Source organism: Mustela putorius, unplaced genomic scaffold, assembly GCF_011764305.1.
Source record: "Mustela putorius furo isolate JIRA1106 unplaced genomic scaffold, ASM1176430v1.1 tig00003845_pilon_pilon_pilon, whole genome shotgun sequence".
In the NCBI taxonomy this organism is placed as follows: Eukaryota; Metazoa; Chordata; class Mammalia; order Carnivora; family Mustelidae; genus Mustela; species Mustela putorius.
In genome coordinates this window covers 1,244,653-1,260,793 of record NW_025421998.1, presented here as the reverse complement: position 1 = coordinate 1,260,793, position 16,141 = coordinate 1,244,653, and positions in this window count along the sequence as shown.

Here is a 16,141-nt window from a genome sequence, read left to right as displayed (position 1 = left end):
ACATAGTTTATACATCTTTCATTGTGGGCTAGGTCCTGTGCTAGGTGTTGTAAGAAATACAAGGACGAATAAGACCCGGTTGGGCTCTCAGGGAAAATAGAACTAATAGGAGAAAAGAGGAAAAAAAAAAAAAAACCAAACCAAACCCCCCCCACAAATCATCATAACAAAGGGTAGTGCCAGGGGCACCTGGGTGGCTCAGTGGGTTAAAGCCTCTGCCTTCGGCTCGGGTCATGATCTCAGGGTCCTGGGATAGAGCCCCGCATTGGGGGGGGGGGTCTCTGCTCAGCAGGGAGCCTGCTTCCTCCTCTCTCTCTGCCTGCCTCTCTGCCTACTTGTGATCTCTGTCTGTCAAATACATAAATAAAATCTTAGAAAGAAAAAAGAAAAGGGCAGTTCCAGATAACCACTCCAGGGTGTTTCCACACAACAACCAATTCTCTGATTGTCCAGACACCAACTCGGTGTGCAGTGATTCCATTCATTCTGACACGACTTAGTGTCAGTGCAGACCCCACAAGGGCTCAGTCCTACAAGACTGCCTGCCTCCCACTTCAGAGGCAAGTCACCAGTCCTGGGCCTCCCATAATTCTGACCCATGAACTATAAATGGGAGGGGTGTCCTATGACTCCTCCTTAAGTTCAGTAATTTGCTAGACTGGCTCATAGAACTCAGGAACATGTTCACTTACATTTTCTAGTTTATTATAAAGGATATTATAAAGGACGCAAATGAACAGCCAGATGAAGAGGTATGTATATAGGATGAGGTCTGAGGTGGTCTTGAGCACAGGTGCATCACCATACCAGCAAGGGGATACGGTCACCAACCTAGATGCTCTGGGAACTCTGCTGTTTAAGGGCTTTATGGAGGTTTTAGTATACATCTGCACGATTGATTGAATCATCTGCCATTGGTGATTAAACTCAGTCTCCAGCCCCTCTCCCATTCCTGGCGGTTGGAGGGCGGGGCTGAAAGTTCCTAATTTCTAATCAAGACTTGGTCATTTTTGAGACTGGTCCCCATCCTGAAGTGATGTAGGGGACCCCAGTCGCCAGTCATCTCATTAGCATGCACAAGACTCTCATCGTTTTAGAGATTCCAAGGGTTTTAGGACCCGAGTGTCAGAAACTGGGGACAAAGGCTAACTATTTTTATTATGCTGTAACCACCACAAGGAAATTATATGGAAAGTGTGGTGTGACTTTAAAGAGAAGAAAGATCTGATGCTTTTTTTTTTTTTTTTTTAAGGCTTCATATTGCCATATCTCGTAACGTGACAGAACTTGGATTCTGGAGCTAATCTCATAGCCACTCTTTCGCTTCCTCATTGGAAGGCTCAATCACAAAATGGAACAATGTCAGTTCCCCTGGAAAGAGTGTAAGGCTCCTCAGATCTCTTCCAAGGTGAGAACCTCTTGTTGAGAATATTATTTTGCTTGTCTGTTCAGTCCTCTGTGGAGCTCAACTACATTGCCTTTTTTCCCCTCCCAGAAATCACAATGAGATGAGGAGATTACTGCTTGAAACTTGCAATCCCATTATCTGTCAGCCTATGAAAGATAAAAAGTGCCACTAGTGTCTCCAGAAAGTCATTTTTCAGTAGCCATGGGTGACAAGAATTACATTTCTTTGCCAGGACATCTTGATGTGGTATATCATAAATATTCAGGTTCTGTAGACTTTTAAAGAAGATATAATATCTCCTTTTTTGTATAACACCAGCTTCAAGGTCAGATTCAGGATGACTCAAAAATAGGAACTAGGAATTCTTATGCATGAGCAAAACGTAGCAGTTGGGGAGAGGGGCTGAAGGAGGCTGAGGAAGTAGAAACTGTAAAATGAAGTAGGGGTTGGGGTCTGGGTTTGGTAATCCTATGCTGGGGTCTTTTACCCTTAGAAGCAGGCAGGTGGGCCTCTGCACTGGTCCTGTGCTTTCATGGGCCTGGCTCTGGCCCTTTTTCCTCTGCATCTTCCCCACAGGATTAGATCCCCATGGGATGAGAGGTCCAGGAGGTCCATGTGTCCACGTGGAGTCCCTGCCCCATCCCCCAACTTCAAAAACATATCCTAGGTACCAGGAACACCAGAATTCCTTGCCTGATAACTAAGGCCCGTGTGAGAGTCTGTCCTTTTGAGTAATGGCTAACAATACCACCTGTGTACCCAAAGGGTGGCCAAGGACTGGTTGTGTGGCAGGGATTGGGGGAGACAGAGATAGACTGTGTGAGCGGGGATGCCCATATGAATATGGAAAAGGTTGGTTGTGGTCTGAGTAAAACTAGCAGAGAAAAGAGAGAAATGAATGGGGTGTGGGCCAGGGGTCTCCATTTGACTATTGCCCTAGACCTGCAACTTTTAGGGGCGGGCCTGTGCCAGAGTCTGGGCTTCTCATTTTCCAAGAAGAAATAATAAATTTGCAAATAGCTCCTGACGGAATCGAGCTGGCTTGTCCTTGTGCCTGATTCAATCCTAATTGTTTCTTTCTCTATCTGCCGTGTCACAAGAGAGCAAATAGTTCATGGTGATAGCATTAGGACCTCCTGGTCCATAGCAATGGTCCTTGAGATACAGGAGTAACCTGAAGAGAAAAGCTGTCTGGCCTAGAATTTAGGAGAACCCCACATTGTCCACACACTGAGAGGAAGGAGGCAATGTTCCTTCTGAGCCTGATTCAGAGAGGGAAACTGTCATAGAGGCTTTGGTGTCAAATGCAGTCCTGTCCTGAGTCCTGGCCCAGCCCCGCGCCTCTGGGGACTCTGCTTTTTGGAGTGCCTTCCTTGGGCTTGTCTCATTCCCTGCTCAGTGCTGGAGACAGGCAGGAGTCAGCCGTGCCACGCAGGGGGAACTCTTTGGGTCTGAACCAGGACCCATGTGGGCTTTGGTGCAGATTTCTCCCCTGCAGGGCTTTCTTCCATCCACCATCACTCCTGGAGGGTTGACCAGATGCTCCAGAAAATCCAAGTGCCATGCCTATGACTTTGTCCCCAGGCTGGGACTGGGAGCAGGACACAGACCCAGTTCCAAGAGGGTGTTCTGGAGATTAGATATCTCCTGCTGACTGATTGGTTTTTCTTTTTCTTTGTTAAGATTTTATTTATTTATTTGTCAGAGAGCGAGAAAGAGTGCAAGCAGGGGGAGCAGCAGGCTGAGGGAGAAGCAGGCTTCCCACTGAGCAGGGAGCCCGATGAGCGTCTCAGTCCCAGGACCCCACGTTGATGATCTGAGCTGAAGGCTCAGATACCCCATGACTGATATTTCTTTCATGAGATCATCTGAAATTGGGCTGCCAGATGTGCTAATAGGCAGATTTTGGTGACTCAAACTGTTTATACATAATTGTTTATATATTTGCCTGAGCCCAACACACCCTAGGAACAGCCCTGGTCAAATGCTTGTGCAAACATCAATCTTTCCCCCAGTTTCCCTCCTAATTTTGTTGTCTCCTCAATCCCACAACAAGGACCCAGATTCTATAAAAAGCAGAAACACAGAGGCAGAGGAAGAAGTCCCAAGTGTTTACTTCTGTCTTCTCTAACATAGAAGCCCTAGTTTCTCGACGGGCAGCTGCACGGAGTCTTGCCTTCAGTTTTCATATGGGACAGTGGCCTGGTTGGATCCTACAGACAGGAAGCTGGAGGGTGCCCCACAGGCACATGGGGTAATTGGTCGAGGCTTTAAGGAAAACATTGTTGGATCTAGAGTGTCTAGAGGAGGAGGTGATGTGGAGAGGTTTTCTGTCGACAATGTGAGCTCCCCACCCATCCTACCAGGTCCAGAGTGGACCCCTCTACCACCAGAACCTCTGGTGTCTGAGAAAGGGCACGTGGAAGAGACCAGATACACATGAGTGAGAGACGATGCCGCAGCTGCTGCCAATCCCGTTGGGAGTCTCGACTCACACTGAGTGCGCACCTGCTATCTGTTACCTGGGTTGCTCCCAGTGGTGAATCTGAGGGGGCTGCTGCTGTTATTTCCACTTCATAGATAAGGTAACAGAAGCCAGAGGCTGAAACAATGTGCCCAGGCTCATGCAACCACTCAGTGGTGGAGCCAGGGCTTGAACCCAGGGCTGTTCGACGGCTCCCAGCCAGCTTGCGCTCTGAGGCCCTTCCTGCTGGGGTGGTGTGAGGCAGAGGTGTCCTGCAAGAGAAACTCTGGGGCCCGGAGGGTCTCACTGGGGCCCGGGAGTGAGCCCCTGGATGGGCTCTTGTAGCTGTTTTTAAAAAGCCCTGAAGCCCTTTCAGTGACCGGTTCCTCATTCCGAGTCAGCAGCCTTGGAGCACAACGCACATCAGCGGCTCTTAAAAGGTGACTGAAAAGTGGGTGTGATGAGGTATTGACATTCTCCCCCTGCCCCAAAAAAGAAGATTATATTACGGTTCTTTTCACCCAAGCACTTCAAAACCTTTCTAGAACACCTCGTGGGAAATGCTATTATCACACTTTGCAGAGTAACAACTGACTGTCTGACCCAATCATTCAGGAAACCAATGGCCGATCAAGTGTGATTTGGGGAAATGGAGCTGGCTTCAGCCCCTCTCGTAGCTCAGACTCAGGCTGTGCCTGGCAGTGGGACCAACCCTGTCCTGCGATATTTGGAATCTACATTGTCAGTGCCTTTCTTTTTCATTCATTTACATGTTTTCTTTTTTAAGGAGGTTTTAACAAATGTCAGTTATTTATATTTTGCAGCGCTTCACGAAGGCCTTGGAGAAGACCGGAAATATGACTGAAGAGTGTAGAAGGGTAAGAAAGTCAGACAAGAGTTGGCCACAAAATGGTGCCTGCCAACAAGGGGAAGCCAGCCTGGACGAAGTTGGGAGCTCGCTGCCACAGGCTCCTCAGATCGCCTTTAGGGAGCGCCAGGCACAGGAGCCTTCATGTTGAGGCCTCTCTCTTGCATCACACACATTTCTCAAGTTCATGCTCGGAGCCTGGAGGCTCTGATTCGGATCCCGGTCCGAGTTAACTTTGTGCTTTGGGACAAATGATCTAAGGGCTCTGAGCCTTGGTATCCTCATCTTCAAAAAGGGATAATCTAATTCTCCCTCCTTATATTGTTTTGAGGAATAAATGAGGACAGATGCAGACTCTGTAGTGCTATGGTCTAAACGTTCGTGTCCCCACGTTGAAGCCCTAATCCCCAAGGTGAGAATGGGTGGGTCCCGGGAGATGATTAGGTCATGAGGGTGGGGCCCTCAGCGTGGGATTAGTGCCCTTATGGAAGAGGCATCCAGGGAGTGTCTCGCCCTTCCCTGCCTCCCAAACGGTAAGAAATAAATTTCTGTTCTTTATAAGCTACGTAGTCTATGGTATTTAAGTTACAGCCGCCCAAATGGACTGAGGCACTTAGCACAGCATTTGCACCTTGCAGACCCTTATGGACTTGTCTCCCTCTTTCCCTTCCTCTGTTTTTCTTTCTTTCCCCAAGTTTTCTTTCAAAAAGTGATAGAAGCGGGACGCCTGGGTGGCTCAGTGGGTTAAGCTGCTGCCTTTGGCTCAGGTCATGATTCCAGGGTCCTGGGATCGAGTCCCACATCGGGTTCTCTGCTCAGCAGGGGGCCTGCTTCCCTTCCTCTCTCTCTGCCTGCCTCTCCGCCTACTTGTGATTTCTGTCAAATAAATAAATAAAATCTTAAAAAAAAAGTGATAGAAGCAATTCAATTTTTCTTTTGGAATTGGTTGAATCTTAAACTGCTTCTTCTAGGAGCATACCGAGGACAAACAGACTTTCTAGGGGGAGTGGTGTTGGGATCCCAAGTTCCTGGGCACCGTTCCCGAGGAGGATCAGGCTCCAGGTCGTCTGTCCACTGTGTGACAAAGTACGGGGCTGTAGATGCTTAAAACTGGGGGGTTGGGGGTTCCCAAAGGAGAGGGCGTGAGTGTGAGTGTGTGTGTGTGTGTGTGTGTGTGTGTGTAGGATCCGAGAGAAAGTCTGCCTGTAGTGCAAAACTCGCTGTTCACTCTGGAGGTGAAGAAACTGATTAAGGGCACCCTTCTCAAACTTCCGGTGTTTGCTGAAGCCTGGAGGCTTCTCCCGCACTCTCAGAAATCCCTTGAGAGAAATGTGGATGCAAGGGGAAACGTGTGAAGTCTTTTTGGACAAAGGCCCTCTTTCTTCAGGTGTGGAGGGCTCTCTGGGGTCCTGGTGAGAGCTCCAGGACTCTCATTCTCCCCCACAGCCCCCCTGTCCTTTCTTTGCTTCCTTCCTCGTGTTGGCTCTTGCTCCTTGTGGCCCCCGCCCCAGCTGGATCCCTCCGCACACAGCCTTCTCCCAGGCTCTTGCACGATCCTTCTCATGTCTCTTCTTCCTTCTCTTTTTCTTCTTTGCTTTTCATCCAGAACGAGGGAAGCATGGTAGAAAGGGCCTCTATTTCTCTTCTCCTCATACTCCTGTTAACATCCCAAGGGTCTGAGAAATGTTTGTTTCTTGGGTCTCCTGTTTCTAGAAACCATGATTTATTTAACATTTTTCTCTGGCTTAATGAGGCTCCTGTTCTTCTGTGGGATATTCCTGACGTAGGATTCCGGAGCCTGCTGCTAAGAAGTGCGGTCGTTTCCTTCTTTTTTGTCACTAAACAATCGCCAGCTTCCTTTGTGTGAGCAGAAGTGGGAAAAAATGCCAGCGGGGCAAACCTGCCCCCAAACCACGGCCCCCTCCCTTGGGGCTCGAACCACTATGGCCACAGTGCAAGAGTGGCTTTACAACTTAAAAAAAAAAAAAAAAAAATTACCTTAGCTGTTCTTTCTAGTCATCATTTTTGTTTAAACACGTGTTTCTATTTTAATAAATAGAAGAGGAATTAGAGTCCAACTGGTTCCCAGTAATAAGGATGGACACAGATTGTGCTTTTAAAATTATGGGCAGCCTGTCAGCGTCTATGGTTTTGAATTATTGATGCTGGGATAGTTACAGGCGGCGAGACAATGGCTTTCCCAGAAGACAGTGGCCCTGTTAGTGGCTGAACCCAGGGCTGGCTCCCTCCAGCTCCCCAAACTTTCTGGGGCAGGGAGGAGCCTTCAATTGGGAGAGGCTGGCGGGATTTTCTACTGCTTTTGCTAGAAGTGGGCTCAGGCCACTCTCCGCTGGTAATGAGCTGTGAAACTTTGAACAAGTAATGTTACCTGGTTTTCTCCTCCACTCTCAAATGCAGGAAGAGTATGTGCAGGAAAGTTGTGAAGAAGAGGGGAAAATTATTGCATGTGGAGCTCACTGTTGGCCCCTCGGAAATCTCTCATAAACAGTGTGCAACAGATAGTGTATGTTCGAAGCCCCGGGAGATGGTAATGTGAGGGAAGGCTAGTGTTCCTAAGATTGTGCGCTTTCCTCCTCCTTCTCGAGGGATGAGAGAACTTTCTCTGAGGTCTGTGCTTGTGGCTGAAGAAATTCCTGGTGTCCCTGGAGGGGCTTGGGTAACATCCTGGTGGTGGATGGTGGGCAGAGACATAGGGGACAGGCAGCCAGGTCTGGACATCACAAAACAGGGTGATGAGATCTGTGTAGACCTGATCCCCCCCCATCCCCTCATCTCCTGAATGAGGTCATTTATTCAGTCCTGCCTCTTCCCTCTTCTTTCAGAACATAGCTTGTGTTTTCTTTTTCTCACACCGGTCTTTCTTTGGCCCAAACCCTCATCTCCTGCCTGAGTTATTGTCAAGGTTTTCCTCCACAATGACGTATTGTTCTGCCATAAAAAGAATGAGATCTTACCATTTGTGACAACATGGACAGGCCCGGGGGGCACTGTGCTGAGTGAAATGAGTTAGAGGGAGAAAAACAAATACCACGTGGAACTGGAAACACAAAAATGAACAAGCGAACAAAAAAAGGAGAAACAGACCCATAGATGCAGAGAACAAACTGGTGGTGGTTGGGAGAGGGGATGAGCAAAATGGATGAAGGGGCTTCAAGTTACAGAATGAGCAAGTCCTGGGGACAAAAGGGACAGCACAGGGGATATAGTCCATGATATAATAGTGTTGGGTGGTGACAGGGGGTGGCTAGGCTTGTGGTGAGCACAGCGTCCTGGCAAGATCAGTTAAATTACCGTTGCACATCTGAAACTAATGGGACGTTGTGCCAACCACACTTCAAAAAAAGTCTTTCTCCACCCTGACTTACATGTAATATATAAAAAATTCAAAGTAACTTCAATTTCTTTTTATTATGAAAGATTCATTAAAGAAAGGTATGAGAATAAAAAGAAGTTAAAAGGAAAAATGCAAACAATCTCTCCACTTAGAGATAGCAATATCTGTGATTTTTTCCTATACAGGCATAGATATATTTTCTTTTTTAAATTTAAATTCAGTTGATTAACATATAAGGTATTATTGGTTTCAGAGGTAGAGATTAGTGATTCATCATTCTTATATCATACCCTATGCTCCTTAATATCATGTGTCCTCCTTAATGTCCAGGACCCAGTTACCCCCTCCCCCACCTCCTTCCCCTCCAGCAACCCTCATAGATAGATTTTAAACAACAGCAACAAAAGGAATCATAGTGTGCGTAATATTGCGCTACTTGCTTTTCCATTCAAGAATGTAGACGTGCTTTGGAGGTATTGTGGGTTCAGTTCCAGAGCAGCACAATAAAGTGATTACTGCAGTAAAGCAAGTCAAATGAATTTTTTGGTTTCCCACTGCAATCAAAGTTATGTGCACACTATACGGGAGTCACTTAAGTGAGCAATAGCATTATTTCATAAAAAAAACACAATGTATATGCAATGTATATGTATACATTGTATATACAATGTAACAATGTAAACAATGCATATACAATGTAAAAACAATGTATGTAATTAATTTAAAAAATCCTTTATTGCTAAAAAATGCCAATCAGCATCTGAGCTTTTAGGGAGTTGCAATGTGATCACTATTACAAATATAATAGTAATCACCATCACAAATACAATAATCATAATGAAAGAGTCTGAAACATTGCCAGAATTACCAAAATAGGACACAGTGACACAGGGAGCAAACATTCGGAAAAATGGTGCTGAGGGCCTTGCTTGAGGTAAGGTTGTCACAAACATTCAGTTTGTAAAAAACACAATTATCTGTGAAGCACACCACGCAATAAATTGGGGTATGCCTGTATGTCTACTGCTATGTAACAAATTACCCCCAAACTCAGCAGCTTTGAGCAACAAACTCATCATCTCACAGGGTGTGAGGGTCAGGGGCCCCGGGGAATGGCTCAGCCTGTGGTTCAGGCTCAGGCAATCTTGGAAGATTCCACTCAAGATCTCAACCAGGGCTTCCGTCACTGGAAGGTTTGGCTGGGATGGAAAGATCTGCTTTCAAGACGACTCCCTCCCATGGTTATTGCCCGGAGGCTGGGTTCCTTGCCACATGGACTTTCCCAACATGGCGGTGGGCCTCCTCCCGCAGTTAGTGACCCAGGAGAAAGCAGGAGCAAGGCAGAAACCACAGTTTTTAAAAAAGTTATCTTTTTGAGATATTATTCCTCTACCATCCAATTCACCCAATTCAAAGTATATGATTCGATGTGTCAGTATATTTAGAGGATTGTGCCAATGTCACCAAGGCCTTGTTCCGGAACTTTTCAGTACTCCTGACAGAATGCCATCACTCCCACTCCCTCCTCTTCCCACCTTCCTGGCAACCACTGTCTACCTTCTGTCTGTGTAAACTGGACTATTCTGGACATTTTGTAGAACCAGAACCATATAATATGTGGCCTCTTTCACTCAGCATAATGTTTTCAAGGGTCATCCATGTTCTAGCATTTATCAGTATTCTCTCTCTCTTTTGGTTTTATATGTCTCTTTATTAAAAAAAAAAAATCCCAAATCCCACATTGTGCTGGTCCCAGAACATGAAAAGGTATTTAAGAGACAGGCTCTGTTCTCATTTCTTGACGTATTTTCCTCGTCAGAATTGGTCAAGGGAAGCACTGAGTTCTCATGACTGGACAGCTTAGAGCTGCATGGGAGTTCTTCCTTCCCCCCGCCCCGCCTGGTCTGATGGCATGTTCTGGAGATATCCCTCCCACTGCATCAGCATCAGCGTCACCCATGTGCTTGGAGAAGAGCTCTGCTGCAGGACCCTTGCATTGGAACAGCCGTCATGGGAGTCTGGGGAGAGCTCACTGATTCCCTGGTCTGCCAGAGTGAAGTGTGTTCCTTAGCTTGGAATCTGTCTGACTCCCACTGAGCTGGCTTTATGGGAGGGACCCACTGCAAAGCCAGCAACAAAGAAGCCTTGGTCTGTTTGGGCAGGTACAAAGCTGGATGTAACCAGAACCTTCTTTCCCTGGGTTTTGCAAACCTTTTCTCTCATTTAGTCCTGCCTCCATCAGTATCTTCCTTTCCCTGCTAAATACCGTTCAGTCTATGCATAACATTTGGTTCATCTATTCATCAGATGATTGGCTTTGGGTTGTTGGCATTTTTTGGCTAATGTGAATATTGTTGCTATGAATGTTCACGTATGTTTTTGTGTGGACACTTATTTTCATTTCTTGTATAGATGGTAGAGGAACTGCTGAGCCAACGGTAACTCTATGTTTGACATTTGGGGGAAACTGCCCATTTTCCAGGTTGGCTGCACCATTTTACATTCCCATTAGCAGTGTGTGGGGGTTCTGAGTTTTTTGCATCGCGCTGACACTTGTGAGCCGAGGTTTTCCGTGCAGTTATCCTGGTGGGTATGAAGCAGTGCTCTCGATTTGCATTTCCCTCATGATTAATGGCACTGAACACTTTGTCATGCGCTTATTGCCCATTTCTCTTGAGAAATGTTTGCTCAGACTCTTCACCCATTTATAAAACTGGGATGTTTTTCTCATTATTCACTTGTATGAGTTTTTTTTATATACACTGGAGACAAGTTTCTTTTCAGATATATGAGTTGCAAATATTTTTTTCCTAGTCACATTCTTGATGGTATTGTTTGCAGCAAGAAGACGTTGCATTTTGATGTTGTAGAAACCACACTGACTTCTAGGGGACCATTGGTCATCCCTCTGCCATATTCCCTTGGCTAGAATGAGTAAAGTCCAGCCCACCCTCAAGAGAGTATAGCGGACCACGTTCTACCTCTTGAAGGAGGAGAATCAAAGAATTTGTGGACGCATTTAAAAATGACCACGTATATTAATATCCATTTAAAATGCCATATTTAGTGGCTATAAAATAAGAATCTAGCCAAGGTGGGTTTCAATGGTGGCTTCGTCACATCATTGCTGTGTGGTCCTGGAGAGAGTGCCTCATTCTTGTTGCTTCGGTTTTCTTCACTGTAAAATGACAGTGATCATAATATGTATTTCTGCTTTACTATCATATGCCTTCCACACATTCCTAAAAAGCACACGTTCTGCCAAATCATGTGATCAAAGTAACTGGGCTGATGGGAACTATAGGGTTGGGTTGTGCCAAGTAAGACCTGTAGGACTCTGTAGTCAGGGTGCTAATGAAGAGTCCCAGTCATAATAAAAGGACAAGTGTGGTTCCCTGCAGGGACTAACACCTAAAATCTCGGTCAGTTTGTGCTCAGCAGCCTTTACACTTGGACTCGTGGTTCTTCCTTGAAGTTGTGGGTCCTAGAGGGCATTTTTTTCTCATTTTCATGAATGTGCTGTTTTAATAAAGAAGCTAATTTTCACACCTTTTTCATGAGCACATGTTGTTTTCTCCAAATGGATCAGCACAGTGGAAAGCTGAGTGGTCTGAAGCCTCGAAACCAGGCTTTGCTTACAGTAAAGAATGACAACTTGATACTTTCCCCCCTTTTCTCGAAGGCTCTATTTATTGCTAAGTCTCCTCTTTCATTGTGAGAACATGTGTCTGTGATTACTTTCCCACACTCATGTGCCGGGAGGAATCAGGCGGGGGCTAGCATGATGTGCTACAAACACCAGTCTCCATTAGCCATCATGTCAGAGCTCATTTGTGACAAAGCATCGTGGCACTCCATTTCCTGAGGTGGTTGTGAAGATTACCTCTGATGACTCGTGTTCAGCACCGAGAACAGCGCTGATGGGGAGTAAGTGCTCAACAGTTAGTTGTTTTGATTATGCCCATATTTGTTTACCCAATTCCTTCTTAGCTTCCCCATTCCAATATAGGAGAACTATACACCACTGGAGAACTCTTTTCCAGATGACATATTTCTCATTATTGGGTAGATCATAGCCCTCATTGATTTCTTTTGGGCCTTGAATCCTTGGGGCAGGTTAAATGTAAGAATTTACAAAGAGGCATTCACTTATAGTGTATTTATGTGTATATAGTCGGGCTATAATGTTTTGCTGTGCTCAGTTTTAGGGAAAGTATGATGATAAAATACATATATCAGCTTTCAGGCACACCCCGAGTTCTGAGTAGGTGTTTGCCTTCCATGTGTACACTATTTTCAGAAAGATAACTTCAAGGCCCTGAGGTAATCCTGGAAGAATCAGAGCTTCTGTTATTTCTTATATTTTCTCAGGGGGGATGGGCACCAATATCCCTACTTTACAGGGACGTTCTAAAGGGTGCAAAGAAACAAACTTGTTATTTTCATTAACCTTTTTTAATGGTTAGAATTCAACTAGGGAAAACTCACCTTTGGGATTTTTAATTACACAACACATTATCTCTTTAACAATAAAACTGCATTTTTTTTTTTTTTTGAGAAGGAGAGAGAGAGGAAAGGAGGGGCAGAAGGAGACAGAGAGAGAATCTTAAGCATGCTCCACACACCCCCCACCCCTGAAGGGAGGGGTCTTGATTTCATGACCCTGAGATCACGATCTGGGTCTAGATCAAGAGTCAGACGTTTAACCAACTTAGCCACCCAGATGACTATTTGTTAGATTTTCAAGTAACTATTATTTATGCTCCATAAAAGGCAATTCATTGACAATTTGCAAAAGCTGCTATATCATTGACACTGCAAGTTCTCCTGAGCCTCCCTCCTTTGAGTTCTTGGGTAGTAACAACCCTGACCATAAAAACAAAGTTTGCTGTAGCGTGTATGGTGTGCTATGCCCTGTGATTCACCAACTGAATGGCAACGCTAACGTTGTTCTTTAATCTGAACATGACCTGCATATGTGAACTTGTGTTCATCAGACTTTTGTGTAGTTAGCACTTTAAAAAAAGAAATTTATAAAGGTATTCTTCATGTTATGGGCTAAAGCGCGATTAGCGAGGTTAACACCAGGTGGCGCCAAAGGACTGAACTTGGAAATACTTCGTGCTCCTACCTGGGACTGAGATGCTGTTTATTTAACCGGTGGGTTAAAGGAAAAGAAGGGCAAGCGTTGCCCTTCCTGCGCCCTGTTATCCGCTCACGCTAAGGATTGCTCCCGTCAAATCGTCTAGTTCCCTTCTCTGGAGAGTTGACACTCCCTAAAGCTATGGAGCATACAGTAGCTTTCCTGAGGTCTCGAGTGGCAAAAAAAATATTCACAGTTTTTCTAAAGGAAAATGAAAACAAATCTCACATGAAATTGTTTTTTGGAGTGGATTCAGTCCTGCTCTCACTGTTGTAGGTGCCCAGGAATGTAGATTGGATGAGAGTGGCAAGAGAAGAAGATAAGGTCCCCTGAAACTCTTTCCCCCAGGATTAGACTGAGGAAAACCAGCTTTATCACTGTCGGGTGCCTGGGATGAGAATTCCCACTAGCTCAGGCTTTATTACTTAATGCAACCCCCTTACCTAGAAGTCTTCAATGTGCTCATAAGTGTTTTTCTCTAGGGCTGTTATAAGGAAAATAAAATCTCAAAACAGAGATGGTAGATTTAAAAATGAGAACAAACTTCCAGTGGGCATCCAAGGGGGCAGAAAAGAGAAGAGCAGGAGGTGAAAAGGTGTGCCACAAGGAAATGTGGATGGAGGAGCCTGACACAAGGAGGCTGCCAGGTTAGAGAATGACAAACACTCCTAGAAGGAGCCAGGCACACCGAAGGTGGTCCCAGGAAGCACAGGTCTTTGGGGAAGGAGCGAAAGGATGGGGAAGGAGCGAAATCTGAAGTGTCCACTAACCTCTTTTCTGGTCAAGTCCATGGAAAGAGCAGCCAAGAGTGAAGCATCTTGTGGATTGCTTGATTTACACAAATCCTTGCAGAGTGGTCGTGGGCACTCCTTTAGAGGAAGGTGTGTGTCACCTAGGGACATTTTAAAAAAAGATTTTATTTATTTATTTGAGAGAGAGAATGAGAGAGAGCATGAGAGGAGGGAGGGTCAGAGAGAGAAGCAGACTCCCCACTGAGCAGGGAGCCTGATACAGGACTTGATCCTGGGACTCAGGATCATGACGTGAGCTGAAGGCAGTCGCTTAACCAACTGAGCCACCTAGGTGCCCCCCCAAGGCACATTTCTGGTACAACTTTTGAACCAAGCAATTCACCCCCTATCAGTGATTCAGCACCTTGTCTAACCCCATCCTGCCTGGGTCCACATCACGGGTGCACCTGCTGTCATTTCCTGTTTGGATCTTACCGTCAGAAGAGAGGTTGAGTCCAGAACTCCCCTGAGTGGGGATAAACCAGGATGGGGGCACCAGGAGCTGGGTTGCTGACTTGGAATCAAATGATTTATTCTTCTCTCCCCACTCTATTTCCTCCTTGTTTCAAGGTCCTCTGTGAGATGAGGGAGAGGAGAAGATGGTGGGAGGGAGCACCGTCTCTGCATCTTCGACTTAGTTTTAGTCATTTTGATTGGCATCACTTGGGCGGCAGGTCATTCCTTGGCCAAACAAAGAACATTTCTCCTAGGTCTTCTGTGCTTGTTCCATTTATCTCAATAGTCTCCTTTGGAATCTCAATTTCGGCATTTTGCTGCAAATTGAAACTCATTCTGCCTCTGGAAGCAGTCAGACCAGGGAAGCCATGTTATTAGCTTTTTAAAGAGTTGATTCTAAAGTTAGGAATGAGATTAAGATAAACTTGTCTTCCTAAAAACAGCCAGTGATTCTATAGGAAAACAGATATCCCTCCACACTACAATGTTTTTCATTTAAGGCCTCAAAAGGGTTCTATAAATCTGCCCTCCTGTGGGTAGGAAGTGGAAGATGGTTTTCCCCTGAGTTTAATTGACAGATAACATTGTATAAGCTTAAGGTGTACAACACAATGATCTGATATATGCATGTATTACAAGATGATCACCACACTAACTTCAGTTAATAGGATATGGTTTAAGATGGGAAAATCATGTAGGCAAATGAACTCAGTATTTGGACACCAGAGTATGAATCTAGGCAAGAATGATTTGCTGTGGTGTTATCGCTGCAGGTTTCAATGGCTTGTGAGCAAAATCAGTTGTCATTCAAAGGAGGTGTACCCTTGCCTCATCAGTACTGGGAAGGATTACATTCCTGTCCTGAGATCTTGCCTTTCTTTTTTCTCTCTTTCTTTCTTTTAAGATTTTATTTATTTATTTGTCAAAGAGAGAGAGAGAGTGAGCACAGGCAGAGGGAGAAGCAGACTCCCCATTGAGCAGGAAGTCCAATGTGGGACCCAATCCTGGGACCCTGCGATTATGACATGAGCCAAAGGCAGATGCTTAACCGACTGAGCCATCTAGGTGTCCCGAGATCTTGCCTTTCTAATATGATAGGAACATGCACTACTCTCCAGCTTGTGTTACTCCAACTTGCTGGGGTTGGGGTTTTTCAGTGCTTATGCTCCCCATAGCAGAAACCCTGTCTCTCCAGTCCCTACAGCAAAGACAAACAGGAGGATGAGGGGGGCCTGAACCTATTGAGAACTGTCCTTTTCTACCTGTGCTGACAATAGGCAAAGCTACGTCACTCAGGGTGGCCCTGCTACCTCAGGCTGTTATTTTTAGCAGAGTGAGTCTTTTCAGGCTTTCACACAATGGCTCTGTTGACACAACTTACGATCGGGTGATTACAGAGAGACACAATTATACTGGGTGGAAGGACAGAAAAAGCACAGTGTGTGTATTATTCAGAGGTGGCCAGGACTGGCCGCCTTCTCTAAATGCATGTGGCTCAATAACTGAGGTGTGGGCTTGGGCAGGCCACCACCACCCTGTCCGCCAGGAGAGGCCATGTTCTCCAGACTTGTGTGATGTCTGGGCAAAACCACCACAGACAGTGTTGAAAAAAATGTCTTTTATTCCCCTTTCAAAGGTGACTTCCTTCTGTGTCAG